At 44.4% G+C, this 16,490-nt stretch overlaps 1 pseudogene; it reads left to right on the top strand.

Moving 5' to 3' along the window:
* The first annotated feature begins 8,555 nt into the window (after positions 1–8,555).
* Positions 8,556–14,064, top strand: LOC139832303 (uncharacterized; annotated as a pseudogene).
* The last annotated feature ends 2,426 nt before the right edge of the window (positions 14,065–16,490 follow it).

Genomic DNA, 16,490 nt, shown 5'->3' with positions numbered 1-16,490 from the left:
TCCACCGACCGCTCACTTGCCCTCGCACGCTCTCGTCCAAACCCTAATTCCCCCTGTGCTCTCGCGACATGGAAATCACCTCCGCCGTCGCCGCCATGCTCTGGCCATCTCCGGCCATTTCAGCCGCTGCCGAGGGTCGCAGACGACACGCCGTTCGACACCGCGTCGACCCATCCGCATCGATCTGGTTTTCCTTACCGCCTCCTGGCGCGTCTCCCGGAATCGTAACCCTAGGATTTTGGTTGGGGATTTCCCCGCCTTGCCCTGGCTTCGCCGAGGTTGCTAGGCTTCCTAGCGGCCTCCTGGTGCCCTGGTGAGCACTGCCTCACCATGCCCTAGCTGCTGCTGCCAGGCGCAGGTATTTCCTCCTCCTCCCCTTTCTCTCTGTCTCTGTTCTTCCTCTCTCTGTATACCTGCTCTCTTTTCTTCTCTTTGTTGCCCTAGCATGGTTATCCTCCATTGGTGGCTCTGTTAAGCTTGCTCCATTGGTCCAGTAGTGATAATACTATACCCTAAGTTCCTAAATGCTCTGACTGAGGATGTTGTGCTAATGGTACTTGTTAATGGTCATTATTCTTTGTGTTTGTGTGGATTTAAATATCACCCTGGCCACTGTGGTACCTTTATCCTATTGTAGATGGTTGCAGTAACTTGATTATGCATACAACTCGTGTTCAGTTGAATTGCTCAGGTGTAGTGATTAAATGTCTTTATTATTTTTATTTGTAGATGAACCTTCTTTGTTAAGTATGAGCATGGATTGTCATGATTTCCTTCTCTTGAACTATTGCTCTAGCAAGGATACATGTTCATGCCTGCTCTTGTTAGCAGGAAAATGATGATACTTAAACTATGTATTAAACTTGGCCTTATATGAACTGTTTATAGTGATGATTAAATTGGCCTTTGGCTGTTGCTTGCTTCAGTGGGGTTTGGATGCAGTGGACAGCAGTAGTAGTTCATGCTGCTGCTAGTTTGCTCTCCAAGTGTATGTTGGATGGTTAGCTTTAGTAGTACGTGATCCTTGTCTGGATTGCCACGGTGCTGTTGATGTTGAGAACCTAAGTAGACAATGGACTATAATCCATTCATAAATTGTCTATATTTCTGACGGCTTTCTACCAAATGAACTAGGTGTTCTTTTTAGTTTCTTGGAGGATCTGGTGCTAGCTTTAGTGGGACACTTGCTATGTTGTTCATGGTTAAGAGCATACAAATTTGTTTAGCTAGTATCATCTCTCTGATAATTAGTTTGAATGCCAGTTTAATCTTGCTTGGGCGATATGATGATGAAACCATATCTATTCAGTTTTTATGTGGATGCAATATCTTGGCTTGGCTGTGATAAGGAATAGATCCTTGTATCTATTTCTGGGCATGGGTATACCTTGCTCCAGCTCCTAGACAAAGTGGTTTATGTTGTTGTTGTTACTCTTCTGATGGTGTGGTTGTTCTTGCCCATCTCCTCCTAGCTCCTGATTTGACCTTGATATTGCTCTACTTTACCATGGTGTGATTTCTGTGGTGATTTTGCTATGAACTGGATGAACTACTGGTTCTTGATAAACTACTGTTGATCTTGTTCTACCACTGGTTGTGGTTGTCGATGGATTGATGGTTTGTGCTGAGAAATGCTATTTATAGCAGGGGCAGTGCTTGCCCAAGTCGACACATAGCCTTATGACTAAGCTGTGTGTGTCATGCTTGGTAACTTGGCCCTGTCTTGTGAGCTGCTTAGTTGTGAGGGGCTGAGTCAATGGATATGCTCGGCAAGTTTGAGTATTATCTCCTGTGGTGATTATTTCTGATGAACAAGTGGCATTGACACTTGTTCCAGTTTCCTTTTTGTTTGTTGTTATTGTTGCAGATGATCAAAGGCATGAAGAGGATCAAGAAATGGAGATTCAAGATCCTAGATAGGTTTAGTTTAGGACTTCATTTCTATAATTCTTTCTTGTACTTTTCTTTTATTCTTTTGTTCATTCTTGTATTAAAGAATATTGTAAAGACATTGTAATGTGTTGATTTTATCAATAAAGCTCAAATTTTCCTTAATTGAGCTTCTATGTAATATTATTTATTGGAAATCTGTATTACTTCTATGTTCATTTGAATTCCCATAAATACTTATATTATATTTTCCATACTTATTCATATTTGCATAATATTATTTGCTTGAATTCCTATTTGATTAATTATTCCATAGGAATATTTTAGTGGAAGATTTGAATTCAAATTTGAATCTCATTTCAAATTTTCCCTCTGAAAAATCTAGGTTCAAAAGAGGTCATGTCGAAATTTATCGCACTCTCGCCACACTAAACCCTAATTGCAACGAGAGAGAAACCTCGATCCCCATTAGGTTTTATGCATTTAGGCGCGAAAAATTCCCTCGTTTTGCGATGAAATGTGCAACACTTTTCTAAATCTACCCCGTGTTTGTCCTAAAACCTGGGATGTTACAGTTCACCTCTCTCTCCCCGTACCTGAGCTGGGATCTCGGGGCACGATCCCTCGTTAGTGGTGTCGATTGTAACGGCCCAGAAAAATCCCTATTAGATTTGTTTGTTATTTCTCTTTTGTGCATCATCATGGCATTATGCATATTTTTGAACCCGAAAATTATTTTATTAAACTTTATTTTTGTTGCTAAATTATTCCTCCTTCCTTTGTCTCAAATTAAAACATATTTTTCTCTGATCATTTTCGTATATAAAACAATTTAAAATGGTTTTAAACAAAACAGGAAAATAATAAAGAAAACATTTATAAAAAAAGGGAGAGCCATCCCAACCGGCCAAGCCCAGCAAGGCTCAGCTGGTCGACCTCCCCTGGCCCAGCAGGAGCCCGCCCGGCTGAAACCCTAGAGCTCCCCAGCAGCTCCTTGTTGCTTTTACACAGCACCCCCCACCGCCGGCACTTTCCTTTTGACCCCCTCATTTTTTCCTTTTTTGATTCAAGTCCTCCCACCAACCACCACTAACCCATCTCTCTCCCTGGCCCGACCCCGAGTCGCACGGCCTCCCTCCCGAACTCCCGCGATGCCTCCCTCCGCTCCTCTCTGCACGGCCTCCCTCCCGAGCTCCCGCGATGCCTCCGTCCGCTCCTTCCCAAGTTTCGCCGCCGCCAGCTCCTCTGCGCTGCAGCGCGCCGTGCCGCTGCATCCCTGCAAGTTCCCTGCAGCCTCGCCTCCACTACGTCGCGCCTACCCTGAGCCCGCCTCGAGCTCATGGCCGTCAACCCCCTCCGGTCACCACCCACTTCAGGCGCAGTCCTGCCTCCGCCTTATTTGTTGCGCCCGTCCAGCACGCCTTGCGCTGGCCCGCTCTGCTTCTTGGCCGGCCTCCGGTAATTCTTTGGTGCATGTTCTGTTTTGTTTCATCTCGACACCCGCCAAGTGTTCGACTAAAATCCCACATGGATTCATGCTTTGTCTTCCGGCATTTCAGATCACTTGTCCCCATCCCGGGGATCGCATACACTTCACTAAGTTTGGTATAGCTTCAGAAGCCGACATCCGCTGTCGACGATATCTTCGCTCAAGTTCTTTTCCAACAACGGCGACCGTTCTTCGATCCGAGCCGAGTCGCGAGAATCTGATCCTAACCAACCCTATTTTAGAAATGTGCTACATATCTTGTTGCATCGCATTGCATATGTGGTTGTTTGGGTTAATAGAGACTCACCTAATAACTAAATATGGAATTGTGCGTAATTGTTATCTTATCCCGGTTCCATTTAAATTGCGTAGCTCACCCATGCCATGTTTATGCCATGTTAACAACATTTAATTTGTGGGGTAGATAAATAACTCGAACCTAATATTTATTTGTCAGGATTCCAATTCCGCTTAATTTGGATAAGTTGCATTGCATCATTATTGTCATGCCATGCATATCATAACTTGATCATGCCGATTCTTTTGCCTTAGTAATAAGGGTTGCATCCGTTGTTTGTTGTAGCACTTTGCTTCTTCCCAGATAGGACGTTGAGTTGATGCGAGCTACGACAAGTCTTTCGGCTGTTCCTCGACAACCTTTAACACGCAAGCATTTTCCCACTCCTGTCTCTGCAGGGGTCTTTTACCTATTTTACTTTGCCTTCTCTCTTATGCTAGCCTTGAGTTGCAGTCTTGTCACATGTCCTATCCACCTGTTTACCTCAAGCAGCCCATATTGCCTCCACATCCCTCCTACATCTATTGTTTGGTTTACTGGGTTTGCCTTGCGAGTCGTAGTGCATACTTAGTACCATTTATATCTTGTTATTGTTATTGTTATCTTATCGGGTTATCTGTTGGGGGTTCCGAGATACATGTTACATGGTTATAATCTGTTGAGAATCATGGTTACTTCACATTCTTAATAATTTCTAAGCGGAGGCATCGGTGGGTCATATGCTTTGGTTTTATGACGGCTCACTTGTGTTTCCTGAAATCTTAGGATTCTGAGTTCTTGTTATCTGTTCCGAGACTAAGTGCTCTAACCACACGTGGGTATGTTTATTGGGTCTCCCCTCGACCACTGCCGGAATCTACAACTTTGTCCAATGGCCATAACTAGTTCGTAATATTTTTCCTCTTATTCTCGCGTGCATGCCAGCATGTTACTTATTTACTTTGGGAAGCCCATGTGTGCCTTGTATCCCTTGTTTCTGGTATGCTCATATAGGTTTGCGGCCTGTGCGTTTATCGCATGCTGAAGCGGGTAATTCGCCCATGTGTGTGTTTTGACCCTCAGAAAGCATGCACGCAATAGCTAGGTCCACCTCGGAGACTCGGTCGAACTTCGATACGGGTTTAACTTAGTTAAGTGGCTTCCTAGACATTATTGTCATGAAGGAGAGTGTGTGTCATGATGCTTCACCTATTTGCCATTTGCTTTTGGAGTTGAACATGTGTGTGGGCACATTTGGGCACCCTTGCAGGGTTAAATCTTTTCAAAAAGCCGTGTCCACGGTTATGGACAACTTGGAGCTATATGACTCGACCATAGACAACTTACAGTTGTTATCTCATTGCTATTAAATTGTTAATAACTTGCGTAGTAAGTTAGCATAACTTTAAATAATAATGGTCAACCGTGTGAGTGCCTTTGCTAGTACTTCCTCGTGTGCGAAGGGAGGGGGGACGCATCGGCTGGGTTATGTTTGCAGAGTATAGAACTGTTAAGCTTATGCGCTCTCTTACCTTCTCTGATTAGATGGATGTTGTAGCATGTCTCTATAGGTTTTTAGTGCTTGCGCGCTGCCGCTTAACCCCACCATATATCCTATGGCGTTCTTTGCGTCTTCTAAGTCCCCTGTGTGCCTCAAGTACAAAGGACGACTGGTTGATGAAGCTGAAATGTCTTGAAGTCTTGTTAAGTACGAACCCATACTTATTGCTGCTTTGGGACAATACCGGGCAGGTATGAAGACCGGTACGATGAAGAACGACGCTAGCAAGGTTACCCTTCCGGCTTGACTTGGGCAGAGTTATGGACGCCATCGTTTATCTTCAGGACTCTTAATCCCATTTGTATTCTTATCCGTACTCGGATGTATTTGTCTCTATGTATGATTTGGATCTTTGTATTGTATATTTGTATTCTTGGCTCGTTGGAGTCGTTGTTGTAATATATGTCCTCCTGTTTGATCTGTTGTGGCTTGTTGTAATGATTACTACTTGTGAAATGATTCCACCCGCATCTCTTGCATGTTTCGACGTGTACGAGGCACTTGGTGGTGCGTCCTCTAAAATCGATATTGTGCGGATTTTGGTGGAACGCTTGAATCCTCATGGTACCGGTTTTGGGGTGCCACAATATTGCAACATGTGATAAAATAAATTCATATGTGCCACGGTAATTTTTGTTCGCCATGGGAGTTAGGTTTTTGAAGCGTGAGAGAACACACCCCCTCCCCCCCCCCTCGCCACCACGGGAATCCAACCCTCGCCTTTGGTAACCATTTTTGTGCTGTGAGGTGAGCGAAACCTCATGTTCTTCTGGTTGTGTCCAAAAAACTTAGTAGGATAATTTTTATGGTTTATGTCAGCAACGCTGGCAGTGGGTGTGATGCCATAAAAAATTTAAGTACTCTGATTTTTCCCCCGCTGTGGTGATGACTTATCATGTGATGCCGCAACGCTAGAGAGTTTTTATGTCAGTAGATTTTGTGTGTCCGATCTTGCGGATATTGGGGTTTTGTCCTCACAGAACAAATCATAGATATGTTGAGTTTGTGTTAGTGCATCCTAGTGCTTTTCTTGGTATGATCTTGTAGGGAATTGACTTTGGAGTTATGGTGAAGATCTTGTCGTCCTAAGATGACTTTTATTTATAGGGGATCATCCCGATCCAAGAATGTTCAATGCTCAAGGCTTCCCATCTCTCTTGATGGACCACTTAAGGGGATTCTCGGAACCTTTGAAGGTAATCATATTCGTAAAAGTGTATAGGTGACGATTTTGTTGTTCTAGTCTATGCTACTGTCTTCACCGAAGCATTGAAAGATTTTTGTGTTACAAGAATAATATCATCACAGATAATTGTTTACCTCAAAAACATGTCGGTTCTGCTCCCATACCCCAGTGGAGGCGATTCCACCACGATCCCGATCAACCACCATCCTAGATCCAAAGAAACCCGAAACCTTCCAAATCCTCTGGATGCTAGCACAATCACCTACTTCCCAACACCCCAAGCCATACAAATGTCGAAACCATGCTCCAAATCAAGGCCCAGGCCAAAGCCGCCATACAAACATCCAAGAACCTATCCAGGCGATTAAACGCAGTTAGAGCCAGATTGAATTGTTTGATTGATGGAACGTAAAGTGCCGTTGGATCCAGGGTAGTTCATCAAGATTGAGGCCACAATTGTAGCAGGTAATGGCCGGAGTGATGGGGAGGAGGAAATTCTGAAAACGGCTGAGGTCGTGGAGGGATTGATACTGCCATTTACAAACCTTAATCAGAAGAGTAACAGTCAAGTATAAGAGGGAATCATAGCGCCTATATCAGTAGCTGAAGAAGAGGGTAGGAGCGCTCACTCCAATTTGGTGCATACATCATCGCCACCTTCTGTGCATGGAAGGTGTTTGTGCTTACGCACTATATCGGCCTCGGGCAACAATGCTGGGGAAGAAGCAAGGGTGAGCTCGGATCATCCTACTGGGATGCGCGACGCTGCCTTCCGAAAGCGTGCGGGGAAGGAGGTGGCTGGATCGAGTTCGGGAGCCAAGAATCATCGTCGTCAACATGACTGGTTTGCGTTAGGTGATGCACGCCAGGTTTTTGGCTGTGGGCTTGTTCCTGTCAGTGCTACTGGCGAACTCGCAGCAAGTCATAGACCATATGAAAAGGGTGTGGAAGATCAGAGGACAGATGGAGGCCAACCAAGTGCAGGCTGCTGAAGGATAGAGGAAGTTCATCCTCGAGTTCACGGAAGAGGGAGTCAGGGACCACATCATGCGTGCTAGCCCTTGGCAGTTCAAGGGCGAGGCCTTCCTCGTCGAGGGGCTTCAAGTGGGTGCCAATCCCTGCATCAGCGCTGTTCACCCACGTGCCAATGTGGGTGCAATTTCGCAGTATTCAGTTCTATCTCCTCACCAAGAAGCTAGCCAGGGAGCTTGGGCAACAGGTTGGCTCGCTTGTCAAGATCGGCAACAACGCAAGGGGCAACATATGTGACAAGATTCTACGAGCAAGGGTTCAGCTTCCTCTGTACATGGCTCTGCAAAAAGAGATCACTTTGATGGATGAAATCACAGATGAACAAGTTGAGGTACAAATAAGGTATGAGAGAATCCCTATTTTTTGTCTATTTTGTGGATTCATTGGTCATATGGAAGCTATATGTGATGCCCTTGTGGAGGAAAGAAAACTCTGTTTCACCCAGGAACTCAGAGTGTGCCTAGTGCATTTTGAAGACCCTCGTACATGGTTCCTGCCTGAGGCCATGTGACAGATCCAAGAACGGTCGTCTTCGTCGAGCCTATGGCGTGCACCGGCCCCAGCGCCGTGGCATGCACCATGGATGGGGGTTATGCCTGTGGCAGGATGTCCAAGAACCAATGCCAACGCGCCCGGAGTGGAAAGGATGGCTGAAGATGTGGCTCACATGTGTGTCCTTGACCACATGACCACGACACGCAAAGATGGCACTGAAGATGGAGCCAATAACATCCACGATAATGTTGCGACCCTCGACAACAACAATGGGGCCATGTCGCCTGCGGAAGATGCCATATCCAACAACAACTTAAACACGCAGAAGGAGAGTGGAGGCACCGTCAACAACACCCCTAGGCCAAGCATGGACAAGAAGGACGAGGACGTCACTGGTGGGGCATCTGCGCCCCTCAACATCATCACTAGGGGTGTGGAGGCCCCACATGGAAGCAAGGAGATGAACAAAGATGTTGCCCAGAATGCTCAGGCCCTCGACATCAACAAGGGGCTAGAGCAGAATGGGAACAAGGCAAACATGTAGGAAGAAAGGGAAGAGGTGGCCACAAATGATGTTAGCGTGGAAGACTTCCTGCAGGAGGGAGTGGAGAATAGCAAAAACAAAATGAAGAAAGGAAAGGGATGGAAGAGGAACGAAAGAGTTCATGATGAGAACAAGAAGGCTGCATTCCCCTTCCACAAGGAAGATGTGCAGCATCATGGAAGAGGCAGAGTCAGACCACGACCCGAGGAAGATAATGAAGAGGACATGAGACTATGCATCAAGAGAGGACCTTTCCAGCCTCCATCTCTATCGGAGTGTCTAGGAAAGGAAGGGCTCAGGCAGCTGCGCAAGGAGGAAAAGCAAAGGGAGGAGATGCTGAAAATGAAGGAAGGAGGCAACACAGTGAAGGAAAGAAAGGAAGCTACCGGCCTAGGGGCTGCCGGTCTACTGCCAAGCGCCCGATAGGCGCCATGATCATCCTGTTCTGGAACTCCCGAGACCTTGGGCAGCCTCGGATAGTTCAAGAACTGACTCGCCTTGTGCGAGAGTATCACCCTAGCACTGTGTTCCTCTCAGAAACAAGATAGAACCAAAAGCTGGTAGAAAATGTATGCATGAGGCTAGGATACAGTAGTTGTTTCCCTGTTTCTTTGCCTAGCAAGGGTGGGGGGGGGACTTGCTCTATATTGGAATAGAAAGGTTAGCTTAGACCTGATTAACTTTAGCCCCCACTATATTGATGTAATCATCCAAGAAAATATGGAATAAAATGGAGGAGCACGTTCATCTATGGAGAACCGTGTGCACAACAAAGAACTGAGTTATGGAATTTGCTTAAAATAATGAAGAATAACAGAGCTGAGAAGCTCCCTTGGTTGATGTTGAGAGACTTCAATGAGGCCATGTGGCAGAGCGAGCACCTCTCCTGTAATAAAAGAATCAAGAAAAGGATACAGGATTTCAGAGACATTATGTTGTTATGCAATTTACATGATTTAGGGTACAGTGGTCTGCCTTGGACATAGAATAACAAGCAAGAAGGGGGGAAAATGTGACGGTAAGGTTAGACAGAGCTATTGCAAGCCACTCTTGGAGCAATTTATTCACGGAAGCTTCTGTAAAACATGTAGTCTCTTCCAGGTCAGATCACTTACCACTTGTCCTTCGCTCGGGCAAGCTTGAAGAAAATATAAATAAACCTAGCATTCATAGATATGAGTGCATGTGGGAAAGAGAGGAATCGTTAAGTGAGGAGATCAATGTTGCCCGGGAAAAATGAGGATTTGTTCAAGATCTGGTGGATGTCAAAGTGAAGTTAAAAAGTACTATGAATGCCTTGAGAACCTGGAGTAAAGAGAATTTCGGCAGAGTGGATAGGGAAATATATCGCCTAACAAAAGACTCGAATGGATTTACAGACACAATCCAAAGGTTCACATCTTTGAGATTAGGCAGGTGACCAAAAGGCTAGATGAATTGCTCCTTAGGGAAGAGTTAATGTCGAGGCAGAGATGGAGAATTACTTGGCTAGCAGAAGGAGACCAAAATACCAAGTACTTTCACACGAAAGCTACGTGGAGAGCAAAACAAAACAACATCAAGATCCTGGTAATTCCTGATGAATGTATTCCCCAGAAAAAAGAGGATATCTTGGTGTATTCAAAGGATTATTTCTTAGCCCTGTTTACAAAGGACCAACATGTCGAACCAACTCAACTGCTAGACATTATTGATACTGTGGTGACTAGTGACATGAATGCATCTTTAACAAGGGAATTTTCTGAAAAGAAAATCCCGAATTCTCTATTCCAAATAGGCCCTCTCAAAGCCCCAGGCCCGGATGGTTTCCCAGTGAGGTTTTTCCAAAGAAATTGGGCTGCCTTAAGACATGATGTGATAAGGATTGTCAAGGATTTTTTTGTGTGAAAGGAACCATGCCTGATGGATTTAATGAAACTACAATTGTTTTGATTCCAAAATCTAAGAATGCCTACCACCTCAAGGACTTCAGACCCATCTCTTTGTGCAACGTGTTGTATAAAGTGGTTGCAAAGTGCATAGTCAACAGACTAAGACTACTGCTGCAAGATCTCATCTCCCATAATCAAAGTGCCTTTGTGCGTGGGAGGCTTATTACTGACAATGCCTTGGTGGCTTTTGAGTGCTTTCACATCATCTAGAAAAATAAAAGGATTGCCAATGACTTATGTGCTTACAAATTAGATCTTACTAAGGCTTATGACAGAGTGGATTGGAGGTATCTAGAAGGAGCTCTGCTAAAAATGGGATTTGACATCAATTGGGTAAAGGTTGTTATGAAATGTGTTACGTCTGTGTCCTTCTCGGTCAAGATTAATGGAGAGCTAACTAATAAGTTTAAACCATCAAGAGGGCTCAGACAAGGGGATCCCCTATCCCCTTATCTCTTTCTTTTTGTTGCAAAAGGAATGACAAAGATATTGGACATAGTTGTTTATATGCAAGAGCTGAACTCTGTGAAAATCTATAGAACAGCTCCTAGCGTTTCTCATCTGTTGTTTACAGATGACAGTCTCCTATTTTTTGAAGCTAATTACCAACCAAATGGTGTTATAAAAGAAGCTCTAAAACTGTATGAGAAATGTACAGGCCAGCTGATCAGTGAAGGTAAATGCTCAATTTTGTTTAGTACCATTTTCCCTGTCTCCACGCAAACTCAGATAAATAACTTGCTTAGCATCCATCATAATAATTTTGAAGAGAAATACTTGGGGTTCCCTACCCAGAAGGTAGAATGAAAAAGGAGAAGTTCCAAACTACCAAGGAAGTATTTAGCAAAAAGTCAAGTGTCTAGAATGAAAATCATATGTCCATGGCAGCAAAGGAGGCACTTATTAAATCTGTGGGTCAATCTTTGATTAATTACATCATGAGTATTTTCAAGTTACCTGCTGGGTTTCATGAAGATTATATGAAAACTATCAGGAAGTTCTGGTGGGGTGAGGATAAGGAGGAAAGGAAGGTTCATTGTGTTAGTAGGATCTCCGACCAGAGGGTCCAACGGCCTTCTGGACTTGGTCTCGCGCCCTGATCGGGGCGACCAACCCTATCATGGTTGGTGGGCCCCTATCGCGCAGCGCTATATAAAGAGGTGGGGTCCAGGGGTGCTCGGTACGAGGTTCACCGCGCCGCCAGTTTCCCCACCGACATCTCAAAATCCAATCTAGGGTTAGCGCTGAAGCGGCGGGAAGTCCACGGCCACCGCGTCCTCATCGCCGCTCCCACTCTCGCCAACATGGCCACCTGCTCTGGTTCTTCGATCGCAGAAGGTGCACTATTCCTCTCTCTCTCTCTCTCTCTCGTTCTAGCTAGGGTTTCTAGCCTAGGTGTAGTCTATGTCTCTAGATCTTGTTCTATAGTTCATACCCGGCTAGATTCGTACACCTTGATGTAAACAGCAAGTCTAACAATGGAATCAAAGCCACTAGGTTGTAGATCTAGCCTCGGGTAGAAGTAAATAGAAAGAAATATAAATAAAAGAAACAAAGAAAGAATCAAAACCCTAACCCTATCCAAAGATTCAAAAGAAAGGCGGATAGTAGGTGGATCTACCAGGGATCCTACCTCGCCGCGGTAGAACCCGACTTCAATAGGAAAAAGATGAGCCACCGCTCATCACGGCGTCTCCGGCGCGCGGGACGGGGCAAAGTGGCACCGCAGTGAACCCGCTCGACGTTGGTGCACTCTCCCTCGCGGGGAATGCGCTCGCCGGTGAGTGGAGCAGCGTTGGGGTTGGAACTCTCTCTCGGTGCGCCGTGGCAACCGGCCGCTCTTTCTCTCTCAGGGTAGACGAGTGAAAGGGGAGGAGAGGAAAAATGACTAGGGTTTTGGGGGGCGGATGACCGACGGAGGGCTTAAGTACCCCTCGAGAAGCGCGGCTGACCATCCGATCGAGATCGATGGCCAGCAGCGAGCGGCGGCACGGATGCGGTTTGGGTTGGCGGCCTAGGAACACGTGCGCGGTAGAGAAGGGCCCAGAGCTCGCGCGAGGTGGAGAGAAGGCTCTCTCCCTCTGATGGGCTGAGTCCTTTTTGGGCTGGGCCTCGAATTTTTTTTTAACAGAACGGATTTTTCTTTTTTCAGAACCTTTTTTAATTGTTGAATAGTTTTTGTGTAGTTTTAAATTTCTAATCAAGTTGAACTAACGAGACACTTGTTTAGAGATAAGAAAAGGGAAATAATTTCTTCTGAATAGTAATTTTTTTTAAAAGCTTCCGCTGAAATTATTTAAAGTCATGCTCTCTTTCAAATTTAATTGGAACCAACAGGAAAATTAAATTTGAAAGGGCATGTTAAAGTAATATTTTATTATGCGTTTAATTCTATTTTCTGCCCAATGGTGACATAGATTTAATTGCATAAACAGTTGTATGTTTTAATTTTGACCAACGTTGGATTAATGCATGCAATTGTTGTTATGATCTCACTTTGTTGTGATTTTCAGGAGGGTACTACTTGATGGGATGCATCAAGGATGTTCCAACCCTCAGAGGTAACAATTACACTGAATGGAGAAAGAAGGTCGATTTGGCTTTCGTCTGTGCTGAGGTGGACTGGGTTGTCGACACTCCACAGCCGATAAAACCTCCAGAGCCAATCAGAGATGATGATGCTGCTTGGGAGAAAAAGAAAAGGGACTATGCCCCGTTGGAGATGACATATACCCTTGATAACAAAAAGTGGACCACCGCAAACAAAAAGTGCATAGCATTCATAAAGAACACGATTGAGCATGCCATTTTGGGCTCGATCGCATAGTGTGCTTCCGCAGGGGAGTACCTTGAAAGGATAAAGAGTCAGTTCACTGGCTCTTCAAAGATATATGCAACCAAGCTGCTAAAGCAACTGGTGATAGAAAAGTACACTGGAGGTGGACATGGCATAAGAGAGCACATCCTCAGGATGAGCAACATGGCAGCCAAGCTGTAGCCTATGGATGAGGATTTGGAGCTTAAGCCTGCACTCCTTATCCATCTGGTTATGGCCTCACTGCCAAAAGAGTTTGACACTTTTGTTGTCAACTATAACATGCAGCCAGAGCGGTGGGACATTGAAAAGACCATAGCCATGTGTGTGCAAGAAGAGGATAGAATTAAATCCTCACATGGTGGTTCTCTGAACTATGTGAGGGATAACAAGAAAAGAAACTTTAATCAAAGTTCCCCTTCAATGCCACATGGGAAAGCTTCCACGCAACATCAGCATCAACAAAAGTCCTTTGCAGTGGACAAAGATGAGTGCCTCCACTGTCATAAGAAGGGGCACTACAAGAAAGATTGCCCTGTTTGGCTAAAGTCAATAATGGCAAAGAATGGTAAGAACGTTGTCTCTTTTGTAAATGAATCCTTGTATATACAGTTTTCGAAATCTACTTGGTGGATTGACTCAAGTGCAACTGTTCATGTTGCAAATTCTTTACTGGGATTCCATTCGACGTGGACTACGCAAAGAAACGAAAGATGCATTGAAGTTGCAAATGGAGTCCAAGCAGATGTTGAAGCTGTTGGCGATGTCTCTCTAGAGCTAGCTAGCGGATTCAAACTTCTGCTTAGAGATGTTTTTTATGTTCCTTCATTACACAGAAACTTGATTAGTATTTCACGTTTGGACAAAGATCGTTATGAATGTCATTTTGGACATGGCAAGTGTGCCATTTGGTTTAATAATAATTGTGTTGGTGTTGCACTCCTTCACAATGAGCTCTATTTATTATCCCTATGTGAAAAGGTGTATTCTGTGTGTGATGTGAATGAACATACTACAGCCGCGGAGAATGTACAAAAGAAAAGAAAGAGAACTCATGACACATCATCGAAATTATGGCACTGTCGCTTAGGCCATATTTCGAGGGGGGGGATAGAAAGACTAGTCAAGAATGATATTCTTCCCTAGTTAGAGTTCTCAGACTTAGAGCAATGCGTAGATTGCGTTAAAGGAAAGTATGTAAAGCAAATTAAAAAGGGTGCAAAACGAAGCACATGAACACTAGAGATAATCCACACTGACATTTGTGGACCGTTTCCTGTGAAAAGTGTGGATGGCTACGACTTGTTCACAACATTCACAGATGATTACTCCCGTTTTGGTTATATTTATCCAATTAAAGAAAGATCGGAAGCATTGGATAAATTCAAGATATTTAAAGCTGAAGTTGAAAATTAACATGATAAAAGAATCAAAATAGTAAGATTTAACCGTGGGGGGAGTACTACGGTCGGCACACCCCATTTGGCCAAGTCCCTGGACCTTTTGCAAGGTTTTTGCAGGAGAATGGCATAGTAGCCCAGTATTCAATGCCGGGCGAACCTCAGCAAAATGGAGTAGCTGAAAGGCGCAACCATACCCTTATGGATATGGTGCGTAGCATCATGAGTTACTCCACCTTGCCATTGGGATTATGGATGGAGGCGTTAAAAACCGCCATCCACGTCCTCAATAGAGTGCAAAGCAAGTCGATGCCCAAAACACCGTACGAACTATGGACAGGAAGGGTTCCCTCCCTACACCACTTGCGTGTGTGGGGGAGCCCCGCTGAGGCTAAAGTGTTTAACCCAAACATTTCAAAGCTAGATCCCAAAACTGTCAGTTGCCACTTCATAGGTTATCCTGAAAGATCAAAAGGTTTTCGTTTCTACTGTACATACAGATATACAAAGTTTGTAGAAACGAGACATGTAGTTTTCTTAGAGGATGAAATGATGAGGGGGAGCATGGTACCTCGGAAAATTGATCTTGAGGAGAAGCGGGTGTATCCACCCAATCCGATGATTCAGGAGCCGTTTTTCTCGTTACCGGTTGTACCTGCACCGACAATCCCTGAGGTTGTGGTGCAAGCACCTGTTGCAACTCCACCCGTGGTAACAATGAGTGAAGATCCGGAACCTGTCTTTCAGGAGCAGACTGAAACCTTTGTTACACATGAGGAAGAGATGCAGCAGCCACCTCATGATGATGTGCCACACGTAGAGACACATGCCCCTAGAAGGTCTCAAAGAGTTAAAAGATCAGCTATCTCTAATGATTATAAAGTTTATAATACAGAAGTAGCTCATATGATGGGTGATCCCACTTCATATGAAGAAGCCATGAGAAGCACTCACTCATCGAAGTGGATGGAGGCCATGGAAGATGAGATGAAATCGACGCGTTCCAACGATGTTTGGGACATAGAAGAAATTCCCAAAGGAGCCAAAACAGTGGGCTGTAAATGGGTTTACAAAACCAAATATGACTCCAGAGGGAACATAGAAAAGTATAAAGCGTGACTTTTGGCAAAGGGCTTTACGCAAAGAGAAGGTATAGATTACAATGAGACATTTTCTCTAGTCTCATGTAATGATTCCTTCAGAACCATAATGGCATTAGTGGCACATTTTGATTTAGAGTTACATCAGATGGATCTAAAGACAGCAATTCTGAATGGGGATTTAGATGAAAACATCTACATGAAACAACCGAAAGGTTTTATCATGGAAGGCAAGGAGAATATGGGATGCCGCCTAAGGAATTCCATTTGTGGATTAAAATAGGCCTCCAGACAGTGGTATCTAAAGTTTGATGATACGATCAAAAGTTTTGGGTTTGTAGCTAATGTTGAGGACAGCTATGTTTATGCAAAGTTTAAAAGTGGGAAATACATTTTTCTAATCCTGTATGTGGATGATATCTTGCTTGCAAGCAGTGATGTTAGTCTGCTACTGGAGACAAAGAAGTTTCTGTCCTCAAATTTTGATATGAAGGATCTTGGTGAAGCATCATATGTTTTGGGCATACAAATTCACCGAGATAGAAGGAATGGGGTTTTAGGATTATCGCAAAAGGCATATCTGGAAAGAGTCCTAAAGAAATACAATATGCATTGGAGCAAAGCTACACCTGCTCCTATAGTCAAGGGCGATAGTTTTGGAAAATTTCAATGTCCAAAGAACCAATGCGAGCTCGATCAAATGAAAGGCGTTCCATATGCTTCAGCGGTAGGAAGCCTACAATATGCACAGGTGTGCACTCGCCCTGACT

Source organism: Lolium perenne, chromosome 6 (genome assembly GCF_019359855.2).
Source record: "Lolium perenne isolate Kyuss_39 chromosome 6, Kyuss_2.0, whole genome shotgun sequence".
Taxonomy (NCBI): domain Eukaryota; kingdom Viridiplantae; phylum Streptophyta; class Magnoliopsida; order Poales; family Poaceae; genus Lolium; species Lolium perenne.
Note: the sequence above shows the minus strand (reverse complement) of the source record. Positions and strands in the feature narration are given on the sequence as shown.